Source organism: Stenella coeruleoalba (genome assembly GCF_951394435.1).
Source record: "Stenella coeruleoalba genome assembly, chromosome: 13".
In the NCBI taxonomy this organism is placed as follows: Eukaryota; Metazoa; Chordata; class Mammalia; order Artiodactyla; family Delphinidae; genus Stenella; species Stenella coeruleoalba.
Window position 1 is genome coordinate 26,052,900 of NC_137159.1, and position 12,952 is coordinate 26,065,851.

Below are 12,952 nucleotides of genomic sequence, written 5' to 3' on the forward strand. Positions count from 1 at the left end.
AAGTCAGGACTTGGGGTTTGCAGAGCTGGAGTGGCAGTGGGATGTGGAACATTCTCCTTAATCTCAGGCTTACGGAGAGAAGAGGCAAAAGGTCTGACATCCTTCCCTAGGATTGCCTGTTTTAAGAAGCTGATTCTCCTTGAGTAAATGCCTCGGCTGGCCCTGTTGTGCTTGGACAAGCTAAACCAGCAAATAATAAGCCTCCCTAGAACATGCTGATTAGATAAGCCAATGAGAATCATGGAAGACACGGACAGTAGATTAAAAAACATAAAATGAATGTTACTTTTACAGCGTCTATGAATAGACAAAGACCTTTTGATTCTAAAATAGATGGTTGGTGAAGCAATAGTGGAGGGGCTATCTTAATAGCAAAAGTAGGAAAAGGAGTGACGGGTGGGTTCCAAACGCAAGGCCCACCTTAACGAGATTGGATTCAAGGGCCCAGGAGCAACAGGCCGCTGCACTGGGGGTGAGTAGAGTGAATTTTAAATATATGGAGTTACAGCTTGGTTGTATGTTTTGGTTTGGGGATGTGAGTGAAAGAACTTAGTAGTATAGGCAGAAATCCCCAGCCCACCGAGGGTCACGTGAGAATATTATTGCTTTTTGCTAAAGGTCTGTGCAAGACTTAGAGAGCAAAGATAAGAGACAATCTAATTGTTTAAATTAATCTATAACGATTCCAACACGGTAAAGGACAAGTAAGAGAATGACCAGTTTGTCCTACAGTAGTGTTGCTTTTCTGTGCTCCCATCTCTGCCTTCAGAGAAGGAACCATGTATGCGTGTGTGCACCTGTGCAGGGTCAGACTTCTACAGTGAGGGGCTGAGAATAGTTATATTCTCTGCACGGAGGTCTAACTACCCCTCTTTTCAGCCATGGAAGTCATGCTTTTCAGCCATGCTTTTCAGCCATGGAAGTCACAGAGGTTGGTCCTGTGCCTACTTCACGCTTCTTCCAGTTCAGTAATGATTATTCATAGCATCTTTTTGGAGGCTCCTAAAAATCCAGGAAACATGGCACTTGTACAAAAATCCCCACTTCAGCTAAGCTTTCAGGCCTGAGGGACGCACCCTTTTATGAAGGACCCGCTTCTGGGGCTCTTGAGGCAGTAAGAGGGAGGGATGCATGAGAGGCCGGGGGAGGGGGCGCCGAGTCCACATCTGTCTCCCTAGATGGAACAGGCTGCATAGTTCTTGTGTATCAGGACCCCTGGAGATCAGATGACTTTCTAAAGAAAGTGTCACCCAGCCCTTGATGAAATTCTGACTCAGAAAGCCTGAGCCCTTGGCTCTGTGGGCTTTTGTCCCTGAGAAAGTGTGTTTTACTGTCTCTCTAAGCAGGCATCCTGGAATTTGGAACTGAGCTGTAAGCTCATGACCTGAGGTATTATCTCAGGAGTACCCTAAAGACCCACCAACTCTGGTCTTTCTCCCTCTCACCTCCCAACGTATTTTGGATGGACCAGTCTAAGGAGAGAACATCTTTCCCCATCAATTGCAGGCACTCAGTAAGTGGTTTGTTGCTTGACTGAATGCTTGCCCACTTTCGTTTCAGTCAAGTTCATTTTCCCAGAGAGGCAGTAATCAACTACTTAAACTTAGTAATGGAGCCACTCAAACATCTCTTTTACCTCCCAACAGGGATGGAGGCCATGCCAACAAAGGAGGTAACTTCAGCATGAGTGATGTCATGACAAGAATCAGACAGTAGAGTGTGTTCTCCAATGTTATCACTCCCCAAACCAGAATCAACTGGTCTCGGGTTTCCTTTTCTCAACCTTCATTGTAGAAAAGGTTGCTCCTTGAGCTACTTGAGATATACTTCCCTATCTAAAGAATTGGGCTCTGTGCTTCTATTGATTTATTATCTCAAAAGTACATGATTGGGATGATTTTATATAACCTTGAGGACAGGAGCCCTTTAAGATTCTCTTAATAAAAAATGAATTCAGCTTGGTTTGAGGCCTAATAAGGCACTGCAATACTCACTTCTGGTATAACAGGTTGTAAACTAGGTCTGACTCACCCTCCTCTTGTGGTTTAGGCTTCCTCTCCTTAATCCAGTACAAGAACAGCCCTAACAGAGAAATAGAAAATGACCATCCACACCTCCTTCATCTCTGTCTCTTTTACCTTAAGTCTGGGCAACCTGCAACATCATTTTATTTTATTTTTTTAAACATCTTTATTGGAGTATAGTTGCTTTACAATGGTGTGTTAGTTTCTGCTTTATAACAAAGTGAATCAGTTATACATATACATATGTTCCCATATCTCTTCCCTCTTGCGTCTCCCTCCCTCTCACCCTCCCTATCACACCCCTCTAGGTGGTCACAAACCACTTAGCTGATCTGCCTGTGCTATGCGGCTACTTCCCACTGGCTATCTATTTTACGTTTGGTAGTGTATATATGTCCATGCCACTCTCTCACTTTGTCCCAGCTTACCCTTCCCCCTCCCCACATCCTCAAGTCTATTCTCTAGTAGGTCTGCATCTTTATCCCTGTCTTGCCCCTAGGTTCTTCATGACCATTTTTTTGTTGTTTTTTAGATTCCATATATATGTGTTAGCATATGGTATTTGTTTTTCTCTTTCTGACTTACTTCACTCTGTATGACAGACTCTAGGTCCATCCACCTCACTACAAATAACTCAATTTCATTTCTTTTTATGGCTGAGTAATATTCCATTGTATATATGTGCCACATCTTCTTTATCCATTCATCTGTCCATGGACACTTAGGTTGATTCCATGTCCTGGCTATTGTAAATAGAGCTGCAATGAACATTTTGGTATGTGACTCTTTTTGAATTATGGTTTTCTCAGGCTATATGCCCATTAGTGGAATTGCTGGGTCGTATGGTAGTTCTATTTTTAGTTGTTTAAGGAACCTCCATACTGTTCTCCATAGTGGCTGTATCAATTTACATTTCCACCAACAGTGCGAGAGGGTTCCCTTTTCTCCACACCCTCTCCAGCATTTATTGTTTGTAGATTTTTTGATGATGCCCATTCTGACTGGTGTGAGAGCAACATCATTTTATATCAGACTTCCTAGAACACAGGCTCTCTCTTTAGGAAGAGTCATTTCAACTCAACCAGGTCTTGTTGCTTACCTGCTCTGTGCTAGGTACTGTATAAGCACACTAATGGCCCGGTGCTGCTTCCTATGGGGTAAGCCTTCTTGGTCAGCAGCCATTTTAGTGCCCACTGTGTACCTACAAGGCACTTTGCTAGGCTGTGGGGCCAGTATGAGGATAAATAGCACATGGGACCTGCCTTCAGGGAACTTACAATCTAGGGGGAGATGCAAGATACATGCATTTCAATTAACAACTGAAAATAATACTGTGTAACTATTCCATTGAATAAGCATGACTCATCAGATAAAATCAGAAAGTAACTTGATTTCTGCCTCTTGTTGCTTTTATTAAAAAATTAATTAATTTATTTTTGGCTGTGTTAGGTCTTCGTTGCAGCGCAGGCCTTCTCTAGTTGCAGCAAGAGGGGGCTACTCTTTGTTGCAGTGCACGGGCTTCTCATTGTGGAGGCTTCTCTCGTTGTGGAACACGGACTCTAGGCGCGCGGGTTTCAGTAGTTGCGGCACGTGGGCTCAGTAGTTGTGACGCATGGGCTTAATTGCTCCGTGGCATGTGGGATCTTCCCAGACCAGGGATCGAACCCGTGTCCCCTGCAATGGCAGGCGGATTCTCAACCACTGCGCCACCAGGGAAGCCCCTCTTGTTGCTTTTTAAAATTGATTCTGTAGGTCTAGATCTTGCTCTGCCACTGGATGAAATTTAGACAAGTCACACGATTGTTTTGGTCACCCTTGGTCTCAGTCTTATTTCAGTAATGATCATGTCCATCCCAATAATAACCCAAACTTCAGTTTCAACCTAAAACTGAGGCCTCTTCCCAATCCCAGCTTGGTGTTGTTGAAGAAGAGAAGCCTATGGTAGTTGGTGGTCTGGATGGGGAGTCTGCTCTTCCTCACTTATTTAGCTACCAGGGGTCTGCAACCCCTTCAACGTTGTTGCCTGGGGAAGGAGAAGAGGCGAGAGGAGAGGAAATTCTCTCTACACATTTGTGATCTCCAGCATCACCAGCCTCCTCAGAGGAAAGTGGTGGTTCTTTTACTCATCCCTGGTCTGGCTTCTCTGTGATTCCCCTCAAAGACCAAGCTTTTCTAGCCCCCTCAAAATCTACCCCCAACATTCCTCATGGAGAAAGTCTATGTGGTCTGGCAGGAATTTCCTCTACTTCTGCCCCACCCATCACCTCTTCCCTTCCATTTTCTTCCCTGTCTTGGATGAAGCTGCCCTCCTCCCATGGTCCTGGCTCAGCCTGTCACCTCTGCTCTGTACCGTGAATCCCCCAAGAGCCATTCGGCAGAACAGGAGAAACTGGCATGGAAAAATGCCAGGATTTGGAGACCGAGTCCTTTTTTCGATAGGACCATTCTTTGTTGTGGCTCATTCGATACAGCTCCTCATAATTAATCTCTGCATTTAACATAACTCTGATCAAAATTTTAAAAATGATTATTTTTATTATTAAAATTATTTAATTTTTTTGTGATAAAATGTACATAATATAAAGTTTACCATTTTAACCATTTTTGAGCGTACAATTCAGTGGCATTAAGTAAATTCACTTTGTTGCACCACCATCCATCTCCAGAACTTTTTCATCATCTCCGGCAGAAACTCTGTACCCATTAAACACTAACTCCCCATTTCTCCTTCCTTCTAGCCTCAGGTAATCACTATTCGGCTTTCTGTTTCTATGAATTTGACTATTCTAAGTATCTCATAGAAGTGGAATCATACAAGTATTTGTCCTTTTGTGACGGGCTTATTTCACTTAATGTCTTCAAGTTTCATCCATGTTTTAGCATGTGTCAGACTCTCCTTCCTTTTTAAGGCTGAATAGTATTCCATTGTATGGATAAACCACACGTTATTTATACATTCACCTATCAATAAACATTTGGGTTGTCTCCACCTTTTGGTTATTGTGAATAATGCTGCTACAAACAATGGCATACAAGTATCTATTTGAGTCCCTGCTTTCAACATTTTGGACATATATCCCAATTTGTTTAATTGTTTTTGACTAGAGAATACATCCCTATGATGGACAATATAAAAGGTACAAGAGGTTATACAGTAGCCCTTGAGCTCCTGCCTCTCACTGTCCCTCCCAGGAATCATCACTGTTACCAGTTTCTTGTGACTTCATCCCTGGAGAGACTGTGCACCTCCAGGCACACCCCACACACAAATGGTGACAAACCACAAGCATTCCTCTACACTTTGTTTTTTTTCCATTTAACAACATTTTTAAAAGATCATTCCATAGCACTGTTTAAAGAATATCCTCATTGTATTTAAAATCTTTGTGATTTTTCAATGTAAGGCAAAACTTATTTTATCAGTCCCCTCTTGATAGACATTCATGTTGTTGCCAATGTTTTGCTGTCATGAACAATGCTGTAATAATAACAGCTGGCATTTACTGAGCACTTACTATGTGCCAGGCTTTCTTTAACATCCTTTCCATGCGTTATATCATTTAATTCCCCTGATAACCCTCTGACATAAGTGCAGGAAGGTGAGTGACTGCCTCAAACCACATATGTGTCTTTGTCCACAGGTCGGAGTGTATCTGTAAGATAACTTTCTACACAGGAATAGCTGCTACCCAAAGGTATGTGCATTTTCAGGTGTTATGAATATTGCCGAAGTGGTGCCGTAGAGCCTGTACCCATCTGCCGTCTGTCCAACTGCTGTGTGGAATAGGACCCATTTCCTTCCACTCTTGCTGTTGTGAAACCTTTTGCTATTTGCCAATCTGAAGGGGAAAAACGGTATTTCACTGTGGCTCTAATTTCCTTATTTTTCTTTTTTATAAGTGAGTAAGGTTGAGCATCTTTTCAAATGTTTAAAGGCAACTTGTTTTACTGGTGGGGCTTTAAAAACTTGATAAAATGATTCCACTGTTGACCTAGAAGCCTGGATTCCTTTATATTTTAATTCTATTTATGTATTTTTGAAAAGGTAATATAGTAAAAAGATTCAAAATTCAATAGGAGCAAAAAAGCATAGAGTAGCCAGTCCTGCTTCCATGTCTCTTGTTAGTTGCCCAATTCCTATCCCCAAATGCAATGAGGTTCCATTTCTCCTACCTGCTCCCGGGGTCATAACTCAGACCATGCCATTACCCTGCGCTACTCCATGTCTGAAATATTAAGTTCGAACATTCCACTCTGACCCCCACCACTGTCCTCTCAACTCCACACAGCACCTGACCTTCAACCTCACCACAACTCCTCTCATCATGTAACACGTGCCCCTTCCTTTCCTGTCCGGGTGAGATTCTCAGCCCATCCAGAGCTTCATTGTCCCACAGCCTCCAGCCACCCCTGCCTGGAAATCCTTACTTTCTATTTCATAGCACCTCACTCAGAGTTGGTCAGCCCATTGGATCACTCATTTAAAAATCTTGAGAAGAGTAACCGTATAACTTACTACCCAGATTGCATCCCTTTTGAGAATGAAAGAGGGCACTGCTGATAATAGAGCCAAGACAACAGGGCACCTGGTGATTGTCCAAGGCAACCTGGGCTGCAAGTTCAACCCAGTATTAAGGGACAATCACATCTGATTTCAGAGCAGAGATAAATGTGCTGAGTCCAGCAAATGATTAGATTTCTGCCTCTGTCTGCTGCCCAGACTTCTCCTCTAAGTGTAATTTTTGAAATAGTGCATTTCCCCAACACTATTTTCTTAAAAAATGTATCCTTTGGAATACCAGTTTTGGTCCCTGCACTCAAGGTTGTAAGAAACATGAGTTTCTAAAACTCTTCATCTATATTTTGAACCCTCATTTTTAAAAGGTGCTGACACTTAATCCCTGTCTGTTCTGAGTGTCCCTTGTGGTTTCCATTTTGGGGTCGGAGTGGGGTGCACCGCAGGGTTCTCGACTCTTAGGGACCTACATAGGTCCCTACACTTGATGTCATTTGTTCTTGTTCCATATAGTCCTTGTTCATTGGTGCCTGCAGGTCATTGTGGAGCTCAGAGTCCCCCTCCATGTTTCCATGCAGCCTTGAATGAGGGGTAGGGGACAGCCTTGATCTGTCTCATGAACATCCTCTCCTACACTTCAGTCTGGGTTAGCCAGGAGTCTTTTCTCTTCCTCTAAGGGAAGAGGCTCATTTTGTCTCTGCTTTCTGCTTTCATACACGCTCCCTGAGGCAAAACATGGAATAGTCTGACTATTTGGGGGAATGAAAAGGAGGCAAAGAAAATATCAGGCTGGAGGAGGCATTGGCTCATCTGAGGAGTGGCTTTACAGGGTGTCTTAGGTTGGCCCAGGTGGCCAGAGCATTGTGCCCTAGCTCAGGAAGTACAGCCTGGGGGAGGGGAGGGGTGGCCTTTCTCTGGGTCCCTCTTGGGGTCTGAGAGATGAATTCCTAGGTACCCACAGTTCTTCTGCGGTCTCAGTGATTTCCAATCATGTTTGCCACATGATGCCTCCGCTGGCGGTTTTGTCAAGGGCCAAACTTAAGTAAGGGGGCTGCCATCCAGTAAAGCCTCATTCTTCCCTAGGAAATACATCATCTGCAGAGTCCCTAACACAGTTAGCTTTCACCAGTGTCCAACCGGGACCTCCAGAGGGCAACAGAGAGCAGGTGCAGAGGAGAGACAAGGACTCTGGTTGAGAGTCTGCAGGGGGATCTTGGCTCCTGGAGAAGTAACAATGACTGCTTCATTCCTGCAAGCTGCCAGGAATGCCACTCCCCACTCCTCAGAATACACAGGTCATGAGCTTCCTGGGAGTATAATAATTATAATAATATTCATAGTTAATACTAATTATTTCCTGTGGCCCAGACATTGACCTAAGTTTTTTTTTTATTAATTTTATTTATTTATTTTTGCCTGCATTGGGTCTTCCTTGCTGCGTGCGGGCTTTCTCTTGTTGCGGTGAGTGGGGGCTACTCTTTGTTGCGGTGCATGGGCTTCCCATTGTGGTGGCTTCTCTTGTTGCCAAGCACGGGCTCTAGGAGCACGGGCTTCAGTAGTTGTGGCTCGCAGGCTCTAGCGTGCAGGCTCAGTAGTTGTGGTGCACGGGCTTAGTTGCTCCGCAGCATGTGGGATCTTCCTGGACCAGGGCTTGAACCCGTGTCCCGTGCATTGGCAGGCGGATTCTCAACCACTGTGCCACCTGGGAAGCCCTGACCTAAGATTTTATATACATTGATTCAATCAGTTCTCATAACAACCCTTGAGGCAGATATAATTCTTAATCTCATTTTTCAGCTGAGGAATATGAAGGAAAAAAATGATAGGTAAGTTGCCCAAGATCCCACAGTTAGTGGAGCCAGGATTTGAACCCAACCATTTATGAGCCTCTATTCTAGACATCAGGGATAAATCTGTGAACAAGACAAAATCCCTGCCATATTAAAGGAACAGACAATAAATGAATAAACAAACAAACACAAAATATGATTTGGGGTAGAAACGTCATATAGACAAGGAAGGCAGAATTAAGGACCAGAGAGGGGCATTTTAGATGGGCTGGTCAGGGAGAGCCCTCTTGGGTAGATGGCATTTGGTCAGAGAGCTGAATACACAAGGGAGTAAGTCATGCTGAAGTTTAGGGAAACAGTAAGTGCAAAGGTTCCGAGTAGGAATGAGCTTGGGGTGTTAGAGGAACAGCAGGACATGCAGTGTGGCTGGTGGAGAGTAAGCTAAGGTCTCTGATGTTGCTGGCCACAGCCACAGCAGTGATCAGGGGGTAGATGGAGATGTGCAAGGCCAGGACCCAGCCACTGCCTAACCTGAGCCTGGCATTTTGGGTATCTCAGCTTCCCTTTAAGATACCATCTTTGTTTTTGCCCTCCTGTGCAGACTTGACACCATCACAGTATGTTCCCTCCTTGACCCTGGATACAGTTCAAAAGCAGCTAAAGTTGTCAAGAATCTGGGGCAGCCAGTCTTGTACCACCTGCCAAAGCTTGGCACAAACAATCTGAGAGCCAAATAATATACATACTGGAGTGAGTCTTGCCCAGCTCATGGAGAATTTCTTATGGATAAAAGTTCTAGATAGGCCTGCTGGGGCCTTGAAATGTGTCCTTATTCTCACCAACACAAGGACCTGAACCTTGCAGACCTCTCCAGGGTAGGAGGCTTGTTCTCTCTTCATACTATGCCCTCCATGCCAGGACCCTGTGTCAAACCTGCTTAAACCCTGCCGTATGTTAAACTCAAGTGGAGTTCAGATGGTATCTGGCCAGGAGATGGAAGGGCATCTGTCCCTGTGAGTAGCCACCTCTCTCCACCAGGTCTCTAAAGGAAATGGAAGCACAGAGGTCAGAAACTGCAAATTACTAAGAATCTTTGCCCCTCCTTCTTCATTGTAGAGCCCAGATCAAGATGGGCCCATGTGGAATGCTCTTTTGGCCTGGATTAGAGACAGCCTAGAGCCTAGACCAGAGGGGGCTGAGCTGTCTGATCCAGGGCTTCTCGACCTCAGCACCATCGCCAGTTGGGGCCAGCTAATTCTTTGTTGTGGGGGGTGTCTCATGTAGGATGTTAGCAGCATCCCTGGCCTCTACCCACTAGAGGCCAGAAGTACTCTCCTCTCAGTGTGACAACCAAAAATGTTTCCAGATATTGCCAGATGTCCCCTGGGTGGGGGATACCTCTGACTGAGAACCACTGGGTCCAACTTTCCCCTTTCCTCTAAGTGTGGATCTCCACTGTTAGCACTCTGGTGATAAGGAAGGACCGATAGCCTCCAATTTATCCCAGAGCTTAAAGCCAGCTGGGTGAACCAGTCGCCTTGGAAGTAACATGGAGAGAGGCCAGCGGGAAGGGGGAGGAGAGAAAGGGGATGGCCAGATCTTAACAGTTTTTGGCTCACAAAACTCAATCATGGGGAAGGGCAGGGATAGTGTTGGCCACAGGCATCATGGGGCTAGGTCTCCCTCCCCCTCCCCATCCTGTCTGTCTGTCTCTTCGTCTCACACACACCCTCCCCCCGACACACACCCCTCTGCCACTCTGTGTATTGGCTTTGTTCTCTCCCCTGAAGACAGGCTTTCTTCAGAGATGAAAGGGAGTTCAGTGCTGGAGGAGAAGGTTGATGGGTGGGCTGATCTAGAACAAGAGATTGGCAGGGCAGGAGCCAGAGGTTATGGGTATCACTGAGGGAGGAGTGAAGGGATTCATCATGGGGTCCAGACCAGAACAGGGAGTAAATGAAGCCACGAGGGGCTGGTGGAGAGGGGAGGAGAGGAAGATGTTTGAAGATTTGAGGTCTTCTTTGTATTGAGAAGCAGGAAGGAGGAGAGTCAGAGATTAAGAAGTTGTTTGCTAAGAGTTTGGTTTTTTCCCAGGGAAATAGACTCATAGAATCACAGGATGTTAGAGCTTGAAGGAAACTTAGAGACCATTTAGTCCAATCAACTCCATGCTGACTCTCTCATTAATTCACCAACATTGGAATTTGAGAGTGATCCTTGTTCCCAGTCTTTCTCTCTATGCTTGGAATCAAATGAGAAATAAGATATAGGGGTCAAACCGCTAGAGATTAAAATAACTTCATAACAGATAAAGCTGATTGGAGAATTTGGTTTAGAAAGTACAACCACAATCAGGCTTCCTAACTCTTTCCCCAAGAACCAAACTTATCTTTCCAGCACTGAAAGACTCCATACTTGCGTGACAAGAACCTGCCCTGGGAAGTTTACTGAGAAGAGAGGAGGAGAGGAGGGCAGCTTGGGCCTTCTCTGGTGCAGGCAGTTCTCAGAAGGATCTGAGTCATGGCACGTGCCCATTTTATTCTCCCAAATTCATCAAGCACATGAGCCACTCCTCATCCACCAAGCAGGAGTAAGTAGGAGAGGTGAGTGGAGAGTACTTTTCTCAAAGCTTCAGAAAGGACAGAAGCTCCTACTTTGTAGGGAAGAGTAAAGTGCTTGGAGGGAGAAAGATGAGTTCCCCTAAACAAGCCACCATTTATTAAGTGCCAATTCTGCTGCAGGATGCTGAAGCCCAAAGAGGTGAAGTATTTTCTCAAGGTCACACAGCTTTGGGGACAGAATAAGGTTCTCCAGATTCCTAATGCCAAGGCTTCGCCATTTCACACTTCTAATCACAGAAAGTCAGATTCATCCAGGGTCATCAGCATAATAGTAAAAATAATCTCCTACTCCGTCATTTAGGAGGTCTTCTCACCCATTCCTCCATCACCACCGCTGCCCCCACCACCTCCATCTACATCTTTTCCACCTCCATCTATACGTCCACCACCTCCATTTATGTCCAGCTACCATATTGCCGCTTCTACCATTCCACCTACCACTTCCACCTCTACCATTTCCTCCATTCTTATTACCACCTTCCCCATTTTTTTAGCAGGCAGCCAGCACAAACCATTTGGGTGGAGTGGCAGATGTGAACTAGAAGGTTACCCATACAGCTCTGGTCTCCAGAAATCTTCAAGATCTTTGAGATCAAAGATCTCCCCAGCTCATGACATCCCCTGATCCCAAAAAGATCATCTTGGAGTATTTTATGAAGATTGTGATAGAGATACATAAACATAAGTACACATGTCTATACAAAAACTCATTGACCGCAGGTACAAATTGCTGTAATTTCTAAGCCATGCCCTAATCTGATAGCTGCAGATTTTTAGGTACCTGAAGTGTGACAAGATCCATTTAACTGGCATCTCAGCAGTCCTCAAAGCTCTAATGACCTAACAGTTGAAGATACTCAAGTGAGCTGTAATATTGGTGCCAGCCAGTCCTGGTCACGCCAGTATGCATTCAGACCCAGGCCTCTGCAGGCTCCTAGAAGTGCTGCTAACTGACTATAAAATGGGTGGCCCTGGGGCAGGACTGGATCATCTCTAAGGTCCCTTAGACCTCTACCTCTAAGAGCCCTCTAAGACAGAATTCAAAAGGATCTGGGATAGAAACCATGCGGGAGATAAACCAGCATTTCAAAATCCAGGCTGAAACAACACTGCCATGTAAAATCACCAAGTTAAAATCTGAGAAGAAACTTAAAGATGTCTGCCTATGATCCTGGGCAGCTCTGTTCAGACCCTGCACCACCCTTGTCTGTCAGCCAACCAGGCATCAGTCCCTCCCGCTGCAGGAGTATCCCTTCCCCCATTCTGGTCACATGGCTGGCCGCCACTGAGCCCACAAGTCAATCTCCAATGCCCCAAATACTGTTCAGCCTGGAAATCACAGAGTGTCCTCGCCACCCAAGAGCAACAGAACGAGTGGCTCTGGCCTCCCTGAGATTTGGATTGTGGTTTCCAACGCTTAGAGCTTGAAGGTAAGTTTGCAGCTTGGAGCTTCAGAGATAGTAGACAAAGCTATGCAGATAAGGGAAAATGTGCTTTACAGTATGAGCACAGAGTATTTAAGAGTGAGCTTTACACACACTGAGAAGGAGAAGAGCATGAAAGCTGAGTAAATCCTCCAAATGAGCATTGAATATTTGCCTTTCCTTAAAAAAAGTATAGTGTGTCATCTTGGTGCCTTGAGTTCATTGGTTTGGAACTCACACCAAATGAACAGAAATGACAACTCATTCTCTCTGACACCCTGGTGAGTTCTTTTTTGTCCTCATCTGATGGAACTGAGACTCTTTCTTCCAGGTAAATAAGTTTCTATTGTCTTTGCCAAAGTTACAAGACTGACTGAAGTATTTATGAAGTACGCAAAACCCCTGAGACTTGCCTCTTCCCCAGAAAACTATGGGAAAGTAGATTATATCTGTTAATGTAACATCTCAGAATTGAAACCGACTAATGGCTAGCCTCCTTTTATTAGACATTTCTGTTGTTAGGTGTTGGATATGGTACCTCGTTTTGTTACTGAAAGTTTGCTTAGGGATATTTTGT

At 44.8% G+C, this 12,952-nt stretch overlaps 1 protein-coding gene across 9 annotated transcripts in view; it reads left to right on the plus strand.

Annotated features, from left to right (window-relative positions):
- Nucleotides 1-307: 307 nt before the first annotated feature.
- The window catches only part of SLC4A5 (solute carrier family 4 member 5), a 132,270-nt gene continuing 119,625 nt past the window's right edge, over nucleotides 308-12,952 (plus strand). For 3 of the 9 annotated variants that reach the window (XM_079940312.1, XM_079940304.1, XM_079940308.1), the window contains exons 1-2: nucleotides 308-472; nucleotides 5,666-5,719. The gene's annotated coding sequence lies outside the window, so the exon portion shown is untranslated. Of the gene's footprint in view, nucleotides 473-5,665; nucleotides 5,720-10,727; nucleotides 10,934-11,800; nucleotides 12,382-12,952 lie in introns of those variants that run through there. The other 6 variants (XM_079940305.1, XM_079940309.1, XM_079940306.1 and 3 more) reach the window with 4 other exon arrangements.